The sequence below is a fragment of the Mirounga angustirostris genome, unplaced genomic scaffold (genome assembly GCF_029215605.1).
Source record: "Mirounga angustirostris isolate CCGP_5_RB_7025 unplaced genomic scaffold, mMirAng1.0.hap1 SCAF_9, whole genome shotgun sequence".
In the NCBI taxonomy this organism is placed as follows: Eukaryota; Metazoa; Chordata; class Mammalia; order Carnivora; family Phocidae; genus Mirounga; species Mirounga angustirostris.
The window spans coordinates 24,413,694-24,435,507 of NW_026991717.1; the positions used below are offsets into that span (position 1 = coordinate 24,413,694).

General features: G+C 61.6%; 1 long non-coding RNA gene and 7 other non-coding genes across 20 annotated transcripts in view; all 8 read left to right on the forward strand.

The window, feature by feature from the left end:
* LOC123860961 (uncharacterized) overlaps nucleotides 1-21,814 on the forward strand; it is an 82,500-nt gene that overhangs the window by 11,794 nt on the left and 48,892 nt on the right. For 11 of the 13 annotated variants that reach the window (XR_010404914.1, XR_010404912.1, XR_010404913.1 and 8 more), the window contains 6 exons: nucleotides 839-977; nucleotides 3,733-3,871; nucleotides 6,634-6,772; nucleotides 9,475-9,613; nucleotides 14,291-14,434; nucleotides 16,954-17,097. This is a non-coding gene — a long non-coding RNA (uncharacterized LOC123860961). Of the gene's footprint in view, nucleotides 1-838; nucleotides 978-3,732; nucleotides 3,872-6,633; nucleotides 6,773-9,474; nucleotides 9,614-14,290; nucleotides 14,435-16,953; nucleotides 17,098-19,600; nucleotides 19,745-21,814 lie in introns of all 13 variants that reach the window. The other 2 variants (XR_010404910.1, XR_010404920.1) reach the window with 2 other exon arrangements.
* On the forward strand, nucleotides 1,229-1,323 carry LOC123862677 (small nucleolar RNA SNORD116). Its single transcript, XR_006795357.1, has one exon. It is a non-coding gene; the product is annotated as a small nucleolar RNA SNORD116 (small nucleolar RNA).
* On the forward strand, nucleotides 4,123-4,217 carry LOC123862678 (small nucleolar RNA SNORD116). The gene has a single exon (XR_006795358.1). It is a non-coding gene; the product is annotated as a small nucleolar RNA SNORD116 (small nucleolar RNA).
* LOC123862682 (small nucleolar RNA SNORD116) lies at nucleotides 7,023-7,117 on the forward strand. The gene has a single exon (XR_006795362.1). It is a non-coding gene; the product is annotated as a small nucleolar RNA SNORD116 (small nucleolar RNA).
* Nucleotides 9,865-9,959, forward strand: LOC123862679 (small nucleolar RNA SNORD116). The gene has a single exon (XR_006795359.1). It is a non-coding gene; the product is annotated as a small nucleolar RNA SNORD116 (small nucleolar RNA).
* Nucleotides 14,619-14,711, forward strand: LOC123862681 (small nucleolar RNA SNORD116). Its single transcript, XR_006795361.1, has one exon. It is a non-coding gene; the product is annotated as a small nucleolar RNA SNORD116 (small nucleolar RNA).
* LOC123862680 (small nucleolar RNA SNORD116) lies at nucleotides 17,280-17,372 on the forward strand. Its single transcript, XR_006795360.1, has one exon. It is a non-coding gene; the product is annotated as a small nucleolar RNA SNORD116 (small nucleolar RNA).
* Nucleotides 19,929-20,020, forward strand: LOC123862684 (small nucleolar RNA SNORD116). The gene has a single exon (XR_006795364.1). It is a non-coding gene; the product is annotated as a small nucleolar RNA SNORD116 (small nucleolar RNA).

Below are 21,814 nucleotides of genomic sequence, written 5' to 3' on the forward strand. Positions count from 1 at the left end.
GGCGGGGCAGGGCACTGCTTGCCAAGGGCTGTGCTGCCTGTCTCGCGAGGGCGTTTGGGCCGAGTCACAGGCCACGGCGCCTGGCCTGGAGTTCAGGGCCCCTCCCCTCCCTAGTGCGCTGGTCTTGGTCGGGCTTGCCCCGGCATTCCAGGGCTGCCAGCATTTCCGTGGGCCCTTGGGTTTTCCCGGCGGGTGCTGAAATGCAGTCACAGTGGGACACCTAGTCGGCTGAACGAGTCTACGTCGACGTCGCGTCCCGGGTCGGAAGCGGGTGTAGGTAGAGACGGCATGCCGTGCTTTGCCAGAGTGACTTTGAGACGGGGAATCTTGGGCCATTTTCAGCCACCCCAAGGGGTCAAACGGGCGACTGGAGATTCAGTGGCACCGATCTCGTGCCATTGCATGGCAGGACACGAGGCCTGGTTTCCACGTACTGGGAAGGTTCTTTCAGGAGCTGAGGCCTCTACACTTGACCAGAGACACGCGTGCCCATCACCCACCAGACACGCACAGACCCGCCCTCCACACACTCATGTCCACACGAAACAGACACGAACTACAGAGAGTTACAATCCCACGCCCACACCCACCCAAACTCCCCTTCCGCAGACTCACACACTCCCACACTGACTCCCACGGCCACACAGAATCTCGTGCCCATTGCCCTGCAGAGTTGCTCGTGGCCATCTTGCCCAAGTACACCCAGCCGTGCCTGTGGGAGAGAGGGACAGGACAGGCAGAGGCGAGGCTGCCCCCTGGATGCATTCTGAGCATTCTGGTGACCTCAGCACCTGGATCCTTTTGTCACATGTGCGTGCCCTTTGTCCCCACTTCTCAGGTTCGGTGTCCACGCCAGGCTCGCTGTTGGCCCAGAGAAGAAGGCTTTCCTGTCCTTGGATGCATGGAGCTTGGCCGGCTGGCCGGAAGAAGTGTTGTCCAGCCCAGGGTGGGCGCTCTGTGGATGCATCGCTAAGATGGTAAGCCTTCCATCGTCTCAGGCGGAGGCGTTGGCTGTAGGATTTCCTTCACCTGGCTGAGAGCCTGCCCGTCCACATGTGCCTGCTGGCATGAGGGGTCTGGCTCCAAGAGAGGACGGAACATTCCTGTTGCTCAGTGGCTTGGCTCTGGAGGGTCGAGGCTGCTGGAGGGCACTGAGGCCATCGGCTCAAACCTCTGAGCCGGGCCCAGCCTGCCTCGTTCGATGTGCCAGGAGGCCCAGAATGTGCTCGGATCGATGATGACTCCCTCATTGTGCATTCCTTGGAAAAGCTGAACAAAATGAGTGAGAACTCCCTACCGTCGTTCTCATCGAAACTGAGGTCCAGCACGTTGTCTCCCCCAGGGAAGGTAGGAGTGAGGGACAGCTTCCCCTCAGTCACACTGTCGCAGGCACCACCAGCACCAGCACCAGCCCCAGCATCAGACTCAGCAGCTCCCAAGGGCCTCTGCATCGGAGAGCCTCGCGGAGGGCTCCGGGTCCACGAGGTGTTTCCCCTCCTTAGCTGGGTGTTCACAGCACAGAGGTACTCAGGGCTGTGGCCAGGCTTTGGTGGCATGTCGGGCAGCTGGTATGCCTGCCATAGGAGTCCCATTGCGCGGCGTTGGCACAGGCCCTCAGAGTGCATGGCCCGGAGCAGAGTGCGCCAGGGTGGCACTTCAGGCAGAGGTCCTGGCAGTGTTTGTGGTGGATCCCAGTTGCGGCAGCTCCCATGGGTGCAGAGGAGAGCCCTGGGCCGGGCAATTGGTGATCCCTCCTGTGCGCTTTGGCCTGGTCACGTCCGTCGAGCGCCCCTCGATGTAGAAGCCCGAGGGTAGAGGCTCAAGGCGAGGCTGCTGCACTCGACAGCGCCCGAGTATCTCCCAGTGGATGCCCACAGAGGCCATATGGGGCCGCCTGTGTGTGGGCACAGGGTGCAAATGGCACCTCGGTGCTGGCTCTTGCCCTGGCCAGGAATGGCGCGGACCGGGGAGGAACGCTGGTGTGGTGACTCCAGGAAGGCGCGCGGCCTTATCCGGTGGTTGTGTTCCGAGAAATCCTTCCATGGTTTCATGGGTTGTGGGCACCCAATTCCCTCCCTGTCCATGTCGCAGTGGGCACCTGCTGGCCACAAACCCGGCTTCAAGGTGCCTTGGTTCAGCGCTGCAATCCCTGACCCGTGTGCCCCTGCGGTCTCTGGGTCCAAGGAGCGGCGCTCTAGGGCATCTACCCTGAATCTCGAGGGGGTGCATAGGTGACGATGCACAGACTGGCCACGCCTGTGGCACCTTACTTTGCCCCTTGGGGATGGGGAGACCTTGTCTCCCAGGGCCCATAGCTCCTGATGTGAAGGTGTGTTCCTGGGAGTGTCCCTTTGACTGGGAGCCAGGGGACCCCCACAATCCTACTTTGGGGGGTGGGATCGAGACCTCTCCTTGCTACCCTGAATGCCAGGCAGGGCAGGGCAGGCCCCGAGTGCTACAGTGGCAGCCAGGCGCAGTGCCCTGGTCGTTTGGGAGCTGGTCAAATGTAAGCTCTCCTTGGGCAACGGATCTGTCTTCCTTTCCTCATTCTGTCTCCATCGTGGCGGGGGGTGTAGAGATCCAGGAGACCATGGTGTTGTTCCTGTGTTGAGTGAGGGGCCCTTCCGTGCATCCCACAGGGTGGGGGACTGTACCGTCCACTGCCCTTGTGGGTGTCCTCGCTGAAGATCCCTGCACTGGACGTGCGAGTCCAGGTGGACAACTCTGGAGGGGGGCCCAGACAGTGCAGGCACGAAGACGCGGCCATGGACAGGGTTGCCGAGTGCACATTTCTTCGGAGGCAGGGCCCCTTAAGCTGCTGGCCGTGGACGCGCCAGTGTCCTCAGTGGGAACGGGCCCTGGGTTCAGTCCGCTGGTACGCTGGCCCTTGGCGGGGCAGGGCACTGCTTGCCAAGGGCTGAGTTGCCTGTCTCGTGAGGGTGATGGGGCCAAGTGCACAGGCCGCGGCACCCGGCCTAGAATCCAGGGCCACTCCCCTCCCTAGTGCAATGGTCTTTGTCGGGATTGCCCCCGGCATCCCAGGGCTGCCAGCATTCCCGTGGGCCCTTGGGTTTTGCTGGCGGGAGCTGAGTTGCAGTCACAGTGGGACACCTAGTAGGCTGACCCAGACCACGTCCACGTTGTGTCCTGGGTCAGAAGTGGATGTAGGTAGAGACGGCGTGCCAAGCTTTGCCAGAGTGACTTTGAGACAGGGAGTCTCGGGCCATTTTCAGCTGCCCCAAAGGGTCAAACCGGCGAGTGGAGATTCAGTGGCACTGATCTCGTGCCGTTGTGTGGCAGGACGTGAGGCCCGGGTTCCATGTACAATGCAGATTCTTGCAGGAGCTGAGGCCTCCACACATGACCACTGACACGTGTGCCCACCGCCCACCAGACACGCACAGACCCGCCCCCCACACACCCATGTCCACACGAAACAGACACGAACTACAGAGAATTACAAGCCCACGTCCACACCCACCCAAACTCCCCTTCCGCAGACTCACACACACTCTCAAACTGACTCCCACGGCCACACAGACTCTCGTGCCCGTGGCCCTGGAGAGTTGCGCACGGGGCCTCTTGCCAAAGTGCACGTGGCCCTTCCTGTGGGACAGAGGGACAGGACAGGCAGATGCGAGGCTGCCCCCCGGATGCATTCTGAGTGGTCTGGCGACCTGAGCACCTGCATCCTTTCGTCACACATGTGTGCCCTTTGTCCCCACTTCTCAGGTTCGGTGTCCACGCTGGGCTCGCTGTTGGCCCAGAAAAGAAGGCTTTCCTGTCTTTGGATGTGCGGAGGTTGGCCGGCTGGCCGGAAGAAGTGTTGTCCAGCCCAGGGTGGGCACCCTGCAAATGCATTGTTAAGACGGTAAGCCTTCCATCGTCTCAGGCGGAGGCGTTGGCTGTAGGATTTCCTTTGCATGGCTGAGAGCCTGCCCGTCCACGTGTGCCTGCTGGCATGAGGGGTCTGGCTCCAAGAGAGGACGGAGCATTCCTGTTGCTCAGTGGCTTGGCTCTGGAGGGTCGAGGCTGCTGGAGGGCACTGAGGCCATCGGCTCAAACCTCTGAGCCGGGCCCAGCCTGCCTCGTTCGATGTGCCCGGAGGCCCAGAATGTGCTCGGATCGATGATGACTCCCTCATTGTGCATTCCTTGGAAAAGCTGAACAAAATGAGTGAGAACTCCCTACCGTCGTTCTCATCGAAACTGAGGTCCAGCACGTTGTCTCCCCCAGGGAAGGTAGGAGTGAGGGACAGCTTCCCCTCAGTCACACTGTCGCAGGCACCACCAGCACCAGCACCAGCCCCAGCATCAGACTCAGCAGCTCCCAAGGGCCTCTGCATCAGAGAGCCTCGCGGAGGGCTCCGGGTCCATGGGGTGTTTCCCCTCCTTAGCTGGGTGTTCACGGTGCGGAGGTACTCAGGGCCGTGGCCGGGCTTTGGTGGCGTGTCAGGCAGCCGGCATGCCAGTTGTAGGAGTCCCATTGCGCGGCCTTGGCACAGGCCGTGAGAGTGTGTGGCCCAGAGCAGCGTGCGCCAGGGTGGCACTTCAGGCAGAGGTCCTGGTGGTGTGTGCGGTGGAGCCTGGTTGCGGCAGCTCCCATGGGTGCAGAGGAGAGCCCCAGGCCAGGGAAGCGGCGATCCCTCCTGTGCGCTTTGGACTGGTGACGTCCGTGGAGCGCCCCTCGGTGCAGGAGCCCGAGGGTAGGGGCACGAGGCGAGGCCGCTGCACTCGACAGTGCCCGAGTATCTCCCAGTGGATGCCCACAGAGGTCATGTGGGGCCTCCTATGTGTGGGCGCAGGGTGCAAATTGCGCCTCGATGCTGGCTCTTGCCTTGGCCAGGAATGGCGCGGACTGGGGAGGACCGCTTGTGTGGTGACTCTGGGAAGGCATGCGGCCTTAGCCGCTGGTTGTGTTCCGAGAATTCCGTTCATGTTTCATGGGTTGTGAGCACCCCACCCCTCCCTGTCCACGTCGCAGTGGCCATTTGCTGGCCACCGGCCCCGGCTTCAAGGTGTCTCAGTCCAGCGCTGCAGTCCCTGACCGGTGTGCCCCTGCGGTCTCTGGATCCAAGGAGCGGCGCTCTATGGGCGTTTTCACTGATTCTCGAGGGGGTTCGTAGGCGACGATGTGCAGACAGGCACTGCCTGCGGCACCTTGCTTAGCCCGCTGGGTTGGGGAGATCTTGTCTCCCTGGGCCCACAGCTCCTGAGGTGAAGGTGTGTTCCTGGGAGGGTCCCTTTGACTGGGAGCCAGGGGACCCCCACAATCCTGCTTTGTGAAGGGCAGGATCGAGACCTCTCCTTGCTACTCTTCGTGCCAGGCAGGGCAGGGCAGGCCCCGAGTGCGCTGATGGCAGCCAGGCACAGCACCCTGGCCGCTTGGGGAGCTGGTCAAACATGCAGCTCTACTCGGGCTACGGAGCTGTCTTTCTTTCCTCGTGTCTGTCGCCATCGTGGCGGCAGGTATAGAGATCCACGGAGACCATGGTGCTCTTCCTGTGTCGAGCGAGGGGCCCTTCCTTGCATCCCACAGGGTGGCAGACTGTACCGTCCACTGCCCTTGTGGGTGTCCAGGCTGAAGATCCCTGCGCCAGATGTGCAAGTCCAGGTGGACAACTCTGGAGGGGGGCTGAGCCAGTGCAGGCACGAAGACGCGGCCGTGGACAGGGTCGCCGATGACTACACATTTCCTTGGAGGCAGGGCCCACGAAGCCGCTGGCTGCGGATACGCCAGTGCCCTCAGTGGGAATGGCCCCTGGTTTCAGTCCGCTGGTACGCTAGCCTTTGGCGTGGCAGGGCACCGCCTGCCAAGGACTAAGCTGCCTGTCCCGCGAGGGCATTTGGCCCGATTGCGCAGGCCGCGACGCCTGGTCTGGAGTCCAGGACCTTCCACCTCTGTGTGTGTTCGTCTTCATCGAGCTTGCCCCTGGCATCCCAGGGCTGCCAGCATTCCCCTGGGCTCTTGGGTTTGGCAGGCGGGCGCTGAGGTGCAGTCACAGTGGGACACCTAGCGGGCTTACCGAGCCCACGTCAACGTCGCGTTCCAGGTCGGAAGCGCGTGTAGGTAGAGATGGCGTGCCATGCTTTGCCAGAGTGACTTTGAGACGGGGAGTCTTGGGCCATTTTCAGCCACCCCAAAGGGTCAAACAGGCAAGTGGAGATTCAGTGGCACCAATCTCGTGCCGTGGCATGGCAGGACGTGAGGCCAGGTTTCCACGTACTGGGCAGGTTCTTCCAGGATCTGAGGCCTCCACACTTGACCACAGACACGCGTGCCCACCGCCCACCAGACAGCAAAAGACCTGTCCCCCACACACCCAAGCCCACATGAAACAGACATGAAGTACAGAGAGTTACAAGCCCACGTCCACACCCACCCAAACTCCCCTTCCGCAGACTCACACACACTCCCATGCTGACTCCCACGGCCACACAGACTCTCGTGCCTGTGGCCCTGCAGAGTTGCACACGGGGCCTCTTGCCAAAGTGCACTCGGCCCTTCCTGTGGGACAGAGGGACAGGACAGGCAGATGCGAGGCTGCCCCCCGGATGCATTCTGAGCAGTCTGGCGACCTGAGCACCTACATCCTTTTGTCACACATGTGTGCCCTTTGTCCCTACTTCTCAGGTTCGGTGTCCACACTGAGCTCGCTGTTGGCCCAGAGAAAAAGGCTTTCCTGTCAATGGATGCGCGGAGGTTGGCCGGCTGGCCGTAAGAAGTGTTGTCCAGCCGAGGGTGGGCACCCTGCTGATGCATCGCTAAGACGGTAAGCCTTGCATCGCCTCAGGTGGAGACCTTGACTGTAGGATGTCCTTCAGCTGGCTGAGAGCCTCCCAATCCACGTGTGCCTGATGACGTGTGGGGTGTGGCTCCAAGAGAGACGGAGCGTTCCTGTTGCTCAGTGGCTTGGCTCTGGACGGTCAAGGCTGCTGGAGGGCACTGAGGCCATCGGCTCAAACCTCTGAGCCGGACCCAGCCTGCCTCGTTCGATGTGCCAGGAGGCCCAGAATGTGCTCGGATCGATGATGACTCCCTCATTGTGTATTCCTTGGAAAAGCTGAACAAAATGAGTGAGAACTCCCTACCGTCGTTCTCATCGAAACTGAGGTCCGGCACGTTGTCTCCCCCAGGGAAGGTACGAGTGAGGGACAGCTTCCCCTCAGTCACACTGTCGCAGGCACCACCAGCACCAGCACCAGCCCCAGCATCAGACTCAGCAGCTCCCAAGGGCCTCTGCATCAGAGAGCCTCGCGGAGGGCTCCGGGTCCATGGGGTGTTTCCCCTCCTTAGCTGGGTGTTCACGGTGCGGAGGTACTCAGGGCCGTGGCCGGGCTTTGGTGGCGTGTCAGGCAGCTGGCATGCCAGTTGTAGGAGTCCCATTGCGCGGCCTTGGCACAGGCCGTGAGAGTGTGTGGCCCAGAGCAGCGTGCGCCAGGGTGGCACTTCAGGCAGAGGTCCTGGCGGTGTGTGCGGTGGAGCCTGGTTGCGGCAGCTCCCATGGGTGCAGAGGAGAGCCCCGGGCCGGGGAAGCGGCGATCCCTCCTGTGCACTTTGGCCTGGTCATGTCCGTGGAGCGCCCCTCGGTGCAGGAGCCCGAGGTTAGGGGCACAGGGCGAGGCAGCAGCCTGAGTGTCTCCCAGTGGATGCCCACAAAGGCCATGTGGGGCCGTCTGTGTGTGGGCGCAGGGTGCAAATGGCTCCTTGGTGCTGGCTCTTGCCCTGGCCAGGAATGGCGCGGACCGGGAGGACCACTGGTGTGGTGACTCCGGGAAGGCGCGCGGCCTTAGCCGCTGGTTTTGTTCTGAGAAATCCTTCCATGGTTTCATGGGTTCTGGGCACCCTACCCCCTCCCCGTGCAGGTCGCAGTGGCCACCTGCTGGCCACCGGAACCGGCTTCAAAGTGCCTTGGTCCAGCGCTGCAATCCCTGACCGGTGTGCCCCTGTGGGCTCCGGGTCCAAGTAGCGGCGCTCTATGGGCGTCTTCCCTGAATCTTGAGGGGGTGTGTAGGCGATGTTGCACAGACTGGTCATGCTGGAGACACCTTGCTTAGTCCCTTGGGGAAGGGGAGACCTTGTATCCCTTGGCCTGCAGCTCCTGAGGTGAAGGTGTGTTCCCGGGAGTGTCCCTTTGACTTGGAGCCAGGGGACCCCCAATCCTGCTTTGGGGGGTGGGATCGAGACCTCTCCTTGTGCCCTCTCCCTTGTGCATCGCCCTGGCTGCTTGGGTTGCTGGTCAAATGTGCAGCTCTCCTTGGGTAACGTAGCTGTCTTCCTTTCCTCGCGTCTGTCGCCATCATGGTGGCACGTGTACAGATCCACCAAGACAATGGTGCTGTTCCTGTGTTGAGCGAGGGGCCCTTCCTTGCATCCCACAGGGTGGTGGACTGTACCGTCCACTGCCCTTGTGGGTGTCCAGGCTGAAGATCCCTGTGCCAGACGTGCGAATCCAGGTGGACAACTCTGGAGGGGGGCCAAGCCAGTGCAGGCACGAAGATGCGGCTGTGGACAGGGTCGCTGAGTGACTGCACATTTCCTCGGAGGGAGGGCCCACAGAGCCGCTGGCCGTGGACACGCCAGTGCCCTCAGTGGGAATGGGCCCTGGGTTCAGTCTGCTGGTACGCTGGCCCTCGGCGGGGCAGGGCACCACTTGCCAAGGGCTGAGCTGCCTGTCCCACAGGGAGTTTGGGCCGAGTGCGCAGGCTGCGGTGCCTGGCCTAGAGTTCAGGGCCCCTCCCCTCCCTAGTGCGCTGGTCTTTGTTGGGCTTGCCCCGGCATCCCAGGGCTGCCAGCATTCCCGTGGGCCCTTGGGTTTTCCCGGCGGGCGCTGAAGTGCAGTCACAGTGGGACACCTAGTGGGCTGAACGAGTCTACGTCAACGTTGGGTCCCGGGTCGGAAGCGGGTGTAGGTAGAGACGGCGTGCTGTGCTTGCCAGAGTGACCTTGAGACGGGGAGTCTTGGGCCATTTTCAGCCACCCCAAGGGGTCAAACGGGCGACTGGAGATTCAGTGGTACTGATCTCGTGCCATTGCGTGGCAGGACGTGAGGCCAGGTTTCCTCATACCAGGCAGGTTCTTTCAGGAGCTGAGACCTCCACACATCACCACCGACACGCATGCTCACCAGCCACCAGACATGCACAGACCCCGCCACACACACCAATGTCCACACGAAACAGACACGAACTACAGAGAGTTATAAGCCCACGTCCACACCCACCCAAACTCCCCTTCTGCACACTCACACACACTCCCATATTCACTCCCACGGCCACACAGACTCTCACGCCCAGGGCCCTGCATAGTTGCGCATGGGGCCTCTTGCCCAAGTGCACGTGGCCCTTCCTGTGGGACAGAGGGACAGGACAGGCAGATGTGAAGGTGCTCTCCAGATGCATTCTGAGCGTTCTGGTGACCTCAGCACCTGGATCCTTTTGTCACACGTGCGTGCCCTTTGTCCCCACTTCTCAGGTTCGGTGTCCATGCCAGGCTCGCTGTTGGTCCAGAGAAGACGGCTTTCCTGTCCTTGGATGCGCGGAGGTTGGCCGGCTGGCCGTAAGAAGTGTTGTCCAGCCGAGGGTGGGCACCCTGCGGATGCATCGCTAAGACGGTAAGCCTTGCATCTTCTCAGGTGGAGACATTGACTATAGGATGTCCTTCAGCTGGCTGAGAGCCTCCCAGTCCACATGTGCCTGATGACGTGTGGGGTCTGGCTCCAAGAGAGGACGGAGCATTCCTGTTGCTCAGTGGCTTGGCTCTGGACGGTCGAGGCTGCTGGTGGGCACTGAGGCCATCGGCTCAAACCTCTGAGCCGGGCCCAGCCTGCCTCGTTCGATGTGCCAGGAGGCCCCGAATGTGCTCGGATCGATGATGACTCCCTCATTGTGCATTCCTTGGAAAAGCTGAACAAAATGAGTGAGAACTCCCTACTGTCGTTCTCATCGAAACTGAGGTCCAGCACGTTGTCTCCCCCAGGGAAGGTAGGAGTGAGGGACAGCTTCCCCTAGGTCACACTGTCACAGGCACCACCAGCACCGACCACCAGCACCAGCACCAGCCCCAGCATCAGACTCAGCAGCTCCCAAGGGCCTCTGCATCGGAGAGCCTCGCGGAGGGCCCCGGGTCCACGAGGTGTTTCCCCTCCTTACCTGGGTGTTCACAGCACAGAGGTCCTCAGGACTGTGCCTGGACTTTGGTGGCATGTCGAGCAGCCAGCATGCCAGTTGTAGGAGTCCCATTGCCCGGCCTTGGCACAGGCCATGAGAGTGCGTGACCCGGTGCACCATGCACCAGGGTGGCGCTTCACGCAGAGGTCCTGGCCATGTGTACGGTCAAGCCTGGTTGTGGCAGCTCCCATGGGTGCAGAGGAGAGCCCCGGGTCGGGCAAGCGGCAATTCCTCCTGTGCCCTTTGGCCTGATGATGTCTGTGGAGTACCCCTCGATGTAGGAGCCCGAGGGTAAAGACTTGAGGCGAGGCCACTGCACTCGACAGTGCCCAAGTATCTCCCAGTGGACGCCCACAGAGGCCATGTGGGGCTGCCTGTGTTGTGGGCGCAGGGTGCAAATGGCTCCTCGGTGCTGGCTCTTGCCCTGGCCAGGAATGGCGTGGACCGGGAGGACCGCTGGTGTGGTGACTCCGGGAAGGCACGCGTCCTTATCCGCTGGTTGTGTTCCAAGAAATCCTTCCATGGTTTCAGGGTTCTGGGCACCCTACCCCTCCCTGTCCACATCACGGTGGCCACTTGCTGGCCACTGGCCCCGGCTTCAAGGTGTCTTGGTCCAGCACTGCAGTCCCTGACCGGTGTGCCCCTGCGGTCTCTGGGTCCAAGGAGCGGCGCTCTAGGGTGTCTTCCCGGAGTCTTGAGGGTGTGCATAGGCGACGATGCACAGCCTGGCCATGCCTGCGGCACTTTGCTTAGCCCCCTGGGGATGGGGAGACCTTGTTTCCCTGGGCCCGCAGCTCCTGAGGTGAAGGTGTGTTCCCGGGAGGGTCCTTTTGGCTGGGAGCCAGGGGACCCCCAATCCTGCTTTGGAGGGCGGGATTGAGACCTCTCCTTGCTACCCTGCATGCCAGGCAGGGCAGGACAGGCCCCGAGTGTGCTGATGGCAGCCAGGAGCAGCGCCCTGGCCACTTGGGGAGCTGGTCAAACGTGCAGCTCTCCTTGGTTAACGGAGCTCTCTTCTTTTCCTCGCCTGTGTCGCCATCGTGGTGGCGGGCGTGCAGATCCACCAAGACAATGGTGCTGTTCCTGTGTCGAGCGAGGGGCCCTTCCTTGCATCCCACAGGGTGGTGGACTGTACCGTCCACAGCCCTTGTGGGTGTCCTCGCTGAAGATCCCTGCGCCAGACGTGCGAGTCCAGGTGGACAGCTCTGGAGGGGGGCCGAGCCAGTGCAGGCATGAAGACGCGGCCGTGTACAGGGTCGCCGATGATTGCACATTTCCTCGGAGGCAGGGCCCACAAAGCCGCTGGCCGTGGACACGCCAGTGCCCTCAGTGGGAATGGGCCCTGGGTTCAGTCCGCTGGTATGCTGGCCCTCGGCGGGGCAGGGCACCGCTTGCCAAGGGCTGAGCTGCCTGTCTCGCGAGGGCATTTGGGCCGAGTGCACAGGCTGTGGCGCCTGGCCTGGAGTCCAGGGCCACTCCCCTCTGTTGTGCATTGGTATTTGTCGGCTTTGCCCCCGGCATCCCAGGGCTGCCAGCATTCCCGTGGGCCCTTGGGTTTGCTGGTGGGCGCTGAGGTGCAGTCACAGTGGGACACCTAGCAGCCTGACCGAGTCCACGTCAACGTTGCGTCCTGGTCAGAAGTGGCTGTAGGTAGAGATGGCGTGCCGTGCTTTGCCAAGTGACTTTGAGATGGGGAGTGTCTGGCCATTTTCAGCCGCCCCTTGGGTTCTCAATTGGCAAAGGTAGATTCAGTGGCATCGATCTCGTGCCATTTTGTGGCAGGACGTGAGTCCTGACCCAAGGTGGGCAAGGGCACCACTTGCCAAGTGACTGCACATTTCCTCGAGGGCAGTCCCATACAATTGCATGACAGCAGGGCTCACCCCCTGCTCGGGTCCTGTTGTGGAACCCGCCCAAATCAGTGTTAGGTGTCTCATCCAGATAGGTTTTTTGTTGGCAGCACTGGAAATTGGGGTCTCTTGAGCTCGGGTGTTTTCTGCATTGAAGAAGTGAGGTGATCTGTATACGGCAGAGAGGTGCAATCCAGGCCATCTTGGGGCAATGGTCTGGCCTCTCCTAGAGCGGCCCAGTAGGGTGTGTTTGGCAGAGGTCAGCCTACCACACCATGGGGGTGCAGGCTGCTGTGAGTCTCTGATGCCCTCCCTGCCACCGCTCACCCCCAGCCCTGCTGCTGCCCCGGCCACAGAATCAGTCCTGGGCCCTGCTCCTCCCTTGCTGTTGTGCCTTGTCCGCTCCAGGGCAGAGAGGTTTTGGACACGGGATAGGAGAATGTCTCCTGCCAGGCTTGGGTCAGGGTTCTTCTTCAGCTACTCCCTGGAGGAGGGCATGTGGCGTGCCTTGCTGATGGGGTAGGCTCGGTGGGCATCAGGACTGGGGAAGTCATCTATGCTGACCGCATCACTTGGGCGATAGTGTCCATCCTGTGTGCTGGGGCCATCGTGGTGTCTTATGGGGATGCGGTAGTCAGGTCAAAGGGCTGTGGTCCACAGGGGCCAGGGAAGCTCTCGGCAGAGATAGAGGCAGTTAGAACCGTGGTCCCGGAATGACGCATTAGTGCGACATGGGGGTTGGAGGTGGCGTGATACCCGCTGGGACAGGTCACCACTGGCCACAGGAATGCAGGAGAGAAGCCTGCCCGGGTGTCGGTGAGCCTTGGGAGGCCAGGGCACCCGTCTGCAGTGGGCTTGACGTGTTTCCTCTTATGGGGAGGCGGCAGTGCCTGGGCGTCTTGGAGTTGCCAGTGGAGTTCAGATGGGCAGGTTGAATCTGGGGTCCAGTGCCCTTTCCAACGCCCTCCCCTCCCATCCAGAGCTGACTTTGGCAGGTGTGGCAGTGAATGGTGACCTGGAGAGGCTCCCTCAGGGTGGGTAGCCAGGCCATGCAAGTTTCCCCAGAAGTTTGGGTTTCCAGCGGGAGGGCAGTGGGCACCAACTGGCAGAATGTGGCGGGGAACAGTGCCGCGAGAATTGCTCTTGGACTATAGGCTGGCGAGGCTACGGGATCAGGGTACGTGCTGACGGGTCTTTCTGCCTGGTGGCCAGACCCACACATGGTTCCCATGTGCTTGTTTTGGGGCAGAGGTGGGTACCCCAGGGTCACGGAGGTCTTGGTTGTGTTGTGAGGCCAGGTGGTGCTCCTGGTCCAAGGCTTAGCCCCTTGGGGCATGGCCCCCAGGGCAGGATCAGGCCACATCATAATGCCCTTCAGGCTTCTGGTGACCCGGGCCTCCGTGGGTGACCCTTGGATGCAGGCAGACATGCAAGTGGCATGAGAGTGTGAGGTCACCCCCTGCATGGGTCCTGCTCTGGAGCCCACCTGAACCAGTGTTAGGAGACCTCCTGCCAGATGGGTTGGTCACTGGCACCTCGGGAATTAGGGGTCTCTCGAGCCCCATGTGGCCTCTCTGCTTTGATCAAGGGATGGGATCTGGCCGAGGCAGAGAGGGCAGGAGCGTGGGTGGCCAGCTGTGGGAGGCCACTTGTGCCCCTGTGGCCCTAGGCCACGAAGGGTCCTCTCCATGAAGCTTCTGGGCTCATTGCTCCTGGGGCGTTTCCCCTTGAGCTGAGGGCAGTTCCCTTGGGCTAGCTTGCCGATGCCGTTTCGAGTCCACCTGGTGTGAATTTCACTCTCGGGATGAGTAGGTACCACTAGTGGGTTTGCACCTGCGAGGGCCATGGCTGCTGGGCAGAGGTGTTCTGGGCTGGGACCCAGACCGTGGGAGGGCGAGGTCCACGAGATCCCCTGAAGGCCGTGCGATGGCCTGTAGGAGACCAGTGGTGGGGTGCGTGGACTGGGGACTCGTTTCTTTTGCAGGACTCTGTGCCCAGGGTGGCCCTGGCTGCCCACCCCCACCTCCTCCCCCTCCCCTGCCCGTGACCAGCTCCACTTCTGGCCACCCTTCCCTCCATCCCCCATCCCGTACCCCACGCCCCCATGCTTGGAAGCATCCACGTGTGGGTGTCTGTCCGTGGGCACGGGAGGAGCCCCCAGATTATAGGGAGAGGCAGAGCAGCGTGTCCCCGCTGTGAGGCACTGCCGTGGATGCCCACAGACCTGTCCGCCATGCTGAAGCGCACCTATCTCTTCTCCCCACATCCGAGGTGGAGGTGGCTGGACTTGGGTGTCCGTGAGCATTGGCGAGTCCCATTCAGTTTCATCGGTGATGCCCGGTCTGCATGGCGAAGACAGCCTGGGAGAGTAGCGCTGTGTGGTCTGCGGTCACGTGGGAGCTGCCAGCATAAGCGGTAAGAGACTCGCCTCTGCCTCAACCAGCTGGGGTCTTTTGTGAGGCTTCCTTGGCCGAGGATGGTTCCCTGGTCATGTGGTGGCTTGCCCTTGGGTTCTGCCGAGGGCCAATGTGTGTGAACGCATCAGCTGTCCCAGGCTGGAGCCCGGCACTTTTAACGTTCCATGTCCTGAAATGTGCTTGGATCGATGATGACTCCCTACAAATGCATTCCTTGGAAATCTGAACAAAATGAGTGACAATCCCTACCGTCGTCCTCATCGGAACTGAGGTCCAGCACGTGGCTCCACCCGGGAATTCTGAGTGAGGGACACATGCCGTCCGATAGCTTTGAGGGTAGCTAGGAGTGTGTGCCAGGTTTGGAAGTCACTGTATGGTGGGGGAAAGTCTCAGCAGCAGAGGGATGCCCATCCCCACACCTAGGGATTGCGCGCCGCGACTCGGGCCGCCTGGCTGCAAAGGTCTGTCCTCTCCTAGAGTGGCCTGGGACGGTGAGGGTGGCAGAGGTCAGCACAAAAGGCCGCATGGATTCAGGCTGCCTTGGAGTCACTGAGGCCCTCCTCGCCACCGCTCACCTCCACCCCCCCACCACCCCACCAACGGCCCCAGCCTTGGGCCCCCCCTCCCTTACCCTTGTGCCTTGTCTGCTCCAGAGCAGAGAGGTTTTGGAAAAGGGAGATGAGAAGGGCCTCAGGCCAGGCTCGGGGCAGGCTTCTTCCTGAGCTGCTCCATGGCAGAGGGCTTGAGGAGTGCCTTTCTGGTAGGGCAGGCTTAGGCGGTTTCAGGAATGGGGAGGTCGGCTATGCTAACTGCATCGCCTGGGTGGCAGCATCCATCCTGTGGGCCGTGGCCATCATGGTGGCTTACAGGGATGTGGCAGTGAGGTCAAATGGATGTGGCCCACGGGCGACCATGGGAAGCCCTCGGTAGAGATAGAGGCAGTTAGAACCGTGGTCCCTGGAATGACTCATTAGTGCGACGTGGGGGCTGGAGGCGGGGTGATACCCCTGCTGGGACAGGTCACGTCTGGCCGCAGGAATGCAGCAGAGAAGCCTGCCCTGGTGATGGTGAGCCTTGGGAGGCCAGGGCACCCGTCTGTGGTGGGCTTGATGCGTTTCCTCTTAGGGGGAGGTGGCAGCACCTGGGCGTCTTGGGGTTGCCAGTGGTGTTCAGATGGGCAGGTCGAATCTGGGGTCCAGTGCCCTTTCCAACGCCCTCCCCTCCCCTCCAGAGCTGACTTTGGCAGGCATGGCAGTGAATGGTGACCTGGAGAGGCTCCCTCAGGGTGGGTAACCAGCTCACGGAAGTTTCCCCAGATGTTTGGGTTTCCAGCGGGAGGGCAGTGGGCACCAACTGGCGGAATGTGGTGGCGAACAGTGCCGCGAGAATTGGTCTTGGACCAGGGGCTGGCGAGGCTGCGGGATCAGGGTATGTGCTGACGGGTCTTTCTGCCTGGTGGCCAGATCCACACATGGTTCCCGTGTACTTGCTTCTGGGGCAGAGGTGGGTACCCCAGGCCCACGGACGGCTGGGTTGTGTTCTTAGGTCAGGCGGTTCTCCTGGTCCAAGGTTCGGCTCCCTGTGGCATGGCCCCGAGGGCAGGATCGGGCCACGTTGCAGGGCCCGTTGGGCTTCTGGCATCACGGGCCTCCATACGTGACAGTTGGATGTAGGCGGACACGCAAGTGGCATGAGCGTGTGAGGTCACCCCTTGCAGTGGTCCTGCTCTGGAGCCCGCCCTAACGAGTGTTAGGTGACCTGCTGCCAGATGGTTGGTTGCTGGCACCTTGGGAAGTTGGGACTCTCAATCCCCAGGTGGGCTTTCTGCATTGAACAAGGGAGGGGATCTGGCCATTGCAGAGAGGGAAGGAGCATGGGTGGCCGGCTGCGGGAGGCCACTTGCGCCCCCGTGGCCCTAGGCCACAAAGCGTCCTCTCCCGGAAGCTTCCAGCTCATTGCTCCTGGGGTGGTTCCCCTCGAGCTGTGAACTGTCACCTTGGGCTAGCTTGCCGATGCCGTTTTGTGTCTTCCTGGAATGCACTTCACTTTCAGGATGAGTAGGTGCTGCGAGCGGGTTTGCTACTGAGAGGGCCATTGTTGGGTAGAGGTGTTCTGGGCTGGGACCCAGACCGTGGGAGGGCGAGGTCCACGAGATCCCCCTATGGCCGTGTGGACTGTGTGTAGGAGAACAGTGGTGGGGTGCGTGGACTGGGGACTCATTTCCTTTGCAGCACTCTGTGCCCAGGGTGGCCCTCGCTGCCCACCCCCACTTCCTACCCCTCCCACGCCCATGTCCGGCTCCGCTTCCCGCCACCCTTCGCTCCATCTCCCACCCCATACCCCACGCCCCCATGCTTGGAAGCGTCCACGTGTGGGTGTCTGTTTGCAGGCACAGGAGGAGCACCGAATCATAGGGAGAGGCAGAGCAACGTGTCCCCGCTGCGAGGCACTGCTGTGGATGCCCACAGACCTGTCTGCCATGCTGAAGCGCATCTGTCTCTTCTCCCCACTTCCCAGGCGGAGTTGGCTGGACGCAGGTGTCTGTGAGCATGGGTGAGTCCCATTCTGCCTCATCGGTGATGCCCAGTCTCCATGGCGAAGACAGCCCGGGAGAGTAGTGCTGTGTGGTCTGCGGTCACCTGGGAGCTTCCGGCATAAGCGGTAAGAGGCTCGCCTCTGCCTCAGATGGTTGGGGTCCTTCCTGAGGCCTCTTGACTGAGGATGGCTCCCCTGGGTGTGTGGTGGCTTGGCCCTCGTTCTGCCGAGGGCCGATGTGTGTGAACGCATCCACTGTCCCAGGCTGGAACTGGCACTTTTAATGTTCCATGTCCTGACACGTGCTTGGATCGATGATGACTCCCTACAAATGCATTCCTTGGAAATCTGAACAAAATGAGTGACAATCCCTACCGTCGTCCTCATCGAAACTGAGGTCCAGCACGTGGCTCCACCCGGGAACTCTGAGTGAGGGACACATGCCATCTGATAGCTTTGCAGGTAGCTAGGAGTGCATGCCAGGTTTGGAAATTACTGTATGGTGGGGGAAAGTCTCAGCAGCAGAGGGATGCCCACCCCCACACCTAGGGATTGCTTTCTGTGACTCAGGCCTTCTGGGTGCAAAGGTCTGTCCTCTCCTAGAGCGGCCTGGGAGGGTGAGGGTGGCAGAGGTCGGCGTACCAGCCTGCACGGATTCAGGCTGCCTTGGAGTCACTGAGGCCCTCCTCGCCACCGCTCACCCCCACCCCCACCGCCACCCCGCCCACGGCCCCAGCCTCGGGCCTTCCCCTTCCGTTGCCCTTGTGCCTTGTCTGCTCCAGAGCAGAGAGGTTTTGGAAAAGGGACATGAGAAGGGCCTCAGGCCAGGCTCGGGGCAGGCTTCTTCCTGAGCTGCTCCATGGCAGAGGGCTCGAGGAGTGCCTTTCTGGTAGGGCAGGCTCAGGGGGTTTCAGGAATGGGGAGGTCGGCTACGGTGACCGTATCGCCTGGGTGGCAGCATCCATCCTGTGGACCATGGCCATCATGGTGGCTTACAGGGATATGGCAGTGAGGTCAAATGGACATGGCCCACGGGCGACCATGGGAAGCCCTCGGTAGAGATAGAGGCAGTTAGAACCGTGGTCCCTGGAACGACTCATTAGTGCAACATGGGGGTTGGAGGCGGGGCGATGCCCCTGCTGGGACAGGTCACGTCTGGCCGCAGGAACGCAGCAGAGAAGCCTGCCCGGGTGACGGTGAGCCTCGGGAGGCCAGGGCGCCCGTCTGCCGTGGGCTTGACGTGTTTCCTCTTAGGGGGAGGTGGCAGCACCTGGGCGTCTTGGGGTTGCCAGTGGTGTTCAGATGGGTAGGTTGAATCTGGGCACCAGTGCCCTTTCCTACGCCCTCCCCTCCCCTCCAGAGCTGACTTTGGCAGGTGTGGCAGTGAATGGTGACCTGGAGAGGCTCCCTCAGGGTGGGTAGCCAGGCCATGCAAGTTTCCCCAGAAGTTTGGGTTTCCAGTGGGAGGGCAGTGGGCACCAACTGGCGGAATGTGGTGGGGAACAGTGCCATGAGAGTTGGTCTTGGACTAGGGGCAGGCGAGGATGTGGGATCAGGGTATGTGCTGATGGATCTTTCTGCCCGGTGGCCAAATCCACACATGGTTCCTGTGTGCTTGCTTTTGGGGCAGAGGTGGGTACCCCAGGCCCACGGACGGCTGGGTTGTGTTCTTAGGTCAGGCAGTGTTCCCGGTCCAAGACTCGGCCCCCTGTGGCATGGCACCCAGGGCAGGATCTGGCCACAGTGCAGGGCCCGGTGGGCTTCTAGCGACGGGGGCCTCTGTGGGTGACAGTTGGATGTAGGTGGACACGCAAGTGGCATGAGCATGTGAGGTCACCCCCTGCACAGGTCCTGCTCTGGAACCTGCCAGAACCAGTGTTAGGTGACCTGCTGCCAGATGGTTGGTCACTGGCACCTCGGGAAGTGGGGACTCTCAAGCCCCAGGTGGGCTTTCTGCATTGAACAAGGGAGGGGATCTGGCCACGGCAGAGAAGGCAGGAGCATGGGTGGCTGGCTGCGGGAGGCCACTTGCGCCCCCGTGGCCCTAGGCCACAAAGCGTCCTCTCCCAGAAGCTTCCAGCTCATTGCTTCTGGAACAGTTCCCCTCGAGCTGAGAACTGTCCCCTTGGGCTAGCTTCCCAATGCTGTTTTGTGTCTCCGTGGAATGCACTTCTCTTTCGGGACGAGTAGGTGCTGTGAGGCCCGTTGTTGGGTGGAGGTGTTTTGGGCTGGGACCCAGACCGTGGAAGGGTGAGGTCCACGAGATCCCCCTATGGCTGGGCGGACATCATGTATGAGAGCAGTGGTGGAGTGCGTGGACTGGGGACTCATTTCCTTTGCAGCACTCTGTGCCGAGCGTGGCCCTCGCTGCCCATCCCCACCTCCTCCCCCTCCCTTTCCCACGACCCGCTCCCCTTCCCACCACCCTTCCCTCCATCCCCCACCCCATACCCCAAACCCCCATGCTTGGAAGCGTCCACGTGTGGGTGTCTGTCCGCAGGCACGGGAGGAGCACCCGAATCATAGGGAGAGGCAGAGCAGTGTGTCCCCGCTGTGAGGCACTGCCATGGATGCCCACAGATCTGTCTGGCATGCTGAAGCGCACCTGTCTCTTCTCCCCACTTCCCAGGTGGAGTTGGCTGGCCGCGGGTGTCTGTGAGCATCGGGGAGTCCCATTCTGCCTCATCGGCGATGCCCAGCCTGTGAGGCAAAGACAGCCTGGGAGAGCAGCGCTGTGTTGTCTGCGGTCATGTGGGAGCTGCTGACATAAGCAGTAAGAGGCTCACCTCTGCCTCAGCTGGCTGGGGTCTTCCCGAGGCCTCCTTGGCCGAGGATGGCTCCCCTGGCTGCATGGTGGCTTGGCCCTGGGTTCTGCTGAGAGCCGATGTGTGTGAATGCATCGGCTGTCCCAGGCTGGAGCCCTACCCTTTTAATGTTCCATGTCCTGAAATGTGCTCGGATCGATGACGACTCCCTACAAATGCATTCCTTGGAAATCTGAATAAAATGAGTACAATCCCTACCGTCGTCCTCATCGAAACTGAGGTCCAGCACGTGGCTCCACCTGGGAACTCAGAGTGAGGGACACATGCCATCCGATTGCTTTGCGGGTAGATAGGAGTGCGCGCCAGGTTTGGAAGTCGCTGTCTGGTGGGGGAAAGTCTCAGCGGCAGAGGGATGCCCACCCCCACCCCTAGGGAATGCCCGCTGCGACTCTGGCCTTCTGGGTGCAAAGGTCTGGCCTCTCCTAGAGCGGCCCGGGAGGGTGTGGGTGTCAGAGGTCGGCGTACCACACTGCACAGGAGCAGGCTGCCTTGGAGTCACTGAGGCCCTACAACTACCACTCACTCCCATCCCCAACGCTGCCTCGGGCACGGCCCTGGTCTCGGTCCTTGCCCCAGGCAGGGCCCTGCTCCCCCCTGCCCTTGTTCCTTGTCCATCCAGGGCAGAGACTTTTGGACATGGGATAGGAGAAGGGCCTTAGGCCATGCTCGGGTCAGTCTTCTTCCTCAGCTGCTCCGTGGCAGAGGGCTCGTGGAGTGCCCTGGAAGGGCAGGCTCAGGGGGCGTCGGATTGGGGAGGTCGGCTATGCCAACCGTATCACCTGGGTGACAGCATCCATCCTGTGGACTCTGGCCATCATGGTGGCTTACAGGGACGTGGCTCTGAGGTTAAAGGGCCGTGGCCCACGGGGGACCAGGGGAAGCCCTCAGCAGAGATAGAGGCAGTTAGAACCGTGGTCCCTGGAACAACTCATTAGTCAACGTGGGGTTTGAGGCGGGGTGATCCCCTGCTGGGACAGGTCACCCCTTGCCGCAGGCACACAGGAGGGAAGCCTGTCTGGGTGACGGTGAGCCTCGGGAAGCCAAGGTGTCCAACTACAGTAGGCGTGATGTGTTTCCTCGTAGGGGGAGGTGGCAGCGCCTGGGCGTCTTGGGGTGTCTGGTGGGTTTCAGATGGGCAGGTCAAATCTGGGGGCCAACGCCCTTTCCAACGCCCTGCCCTCCCCTCCACAGCTGACTTCCGTGGGCAAGGCAGTAAATGGGCCCCCGGAGAGTCTCCTTCAAAATGGGTAGCCGACCCATGCACGTCTCCCCAGAAGTTTGGGTTTCCATCGGGAGGGCAGCGGGCACCACCTGGCAGAATGTGGCAGGGAACAGTGCCGTGAGAATTGCTCTTGGACTAGGGGCAGGAGAGGCTGTGGGATCAGGGTATGTGCTGATGGGTCTTTCTGCCTGGTGGCCAGACACACACATAGTTCTTGTGTGCTTCCTTTTGGGGCAGAGGTGGGTACCCCAGGCTCAGGGATGGCTGGGTCATGTTCTGAGGCCAGGCAGTGCTCCTGATCCAACGCACAGCCCCCTGGGGCGTGGCCCCCAGGGCAGGATTGGGCCATGTCGCAGGGCCCCATGGGCTTCTAATGACATGGGCCTCCGTGGGTGACCCTTGGATGAGGGCGGACACATGAGTGGTATGAGAGTGCAAGGTCACTCCTTGCATGGGTCCTGCTCTGGAGCCCGCGAGAACCAGTGTTAGGTGACCTCCTGCCAGATGGATTGGTCACTGGCACCTCGGGAATTGGGGGGTTCTCTCGAGCCCCAGGTGGGCTTTCTGCATTGAAAAAGGGAGGGGATCTGGCCATGGCAGAGAGGGCAGGAGCGTGGGTGCCCAGCTGTGGGAGGCCACTTGTGCCCCCATGGCCCTAGGCCACAAAGGGTCCTCTCCCGGAAGCTTCCGGGCTCATTGCTCCTGGGGCAGTTCCCCTCGAGCTGAGAGGGCTGTTCCCTTGGGCTAGCTAGCTGATGCCGGTTCGTGTCTGCCTGGCGTGTACTCACTCTCGGGA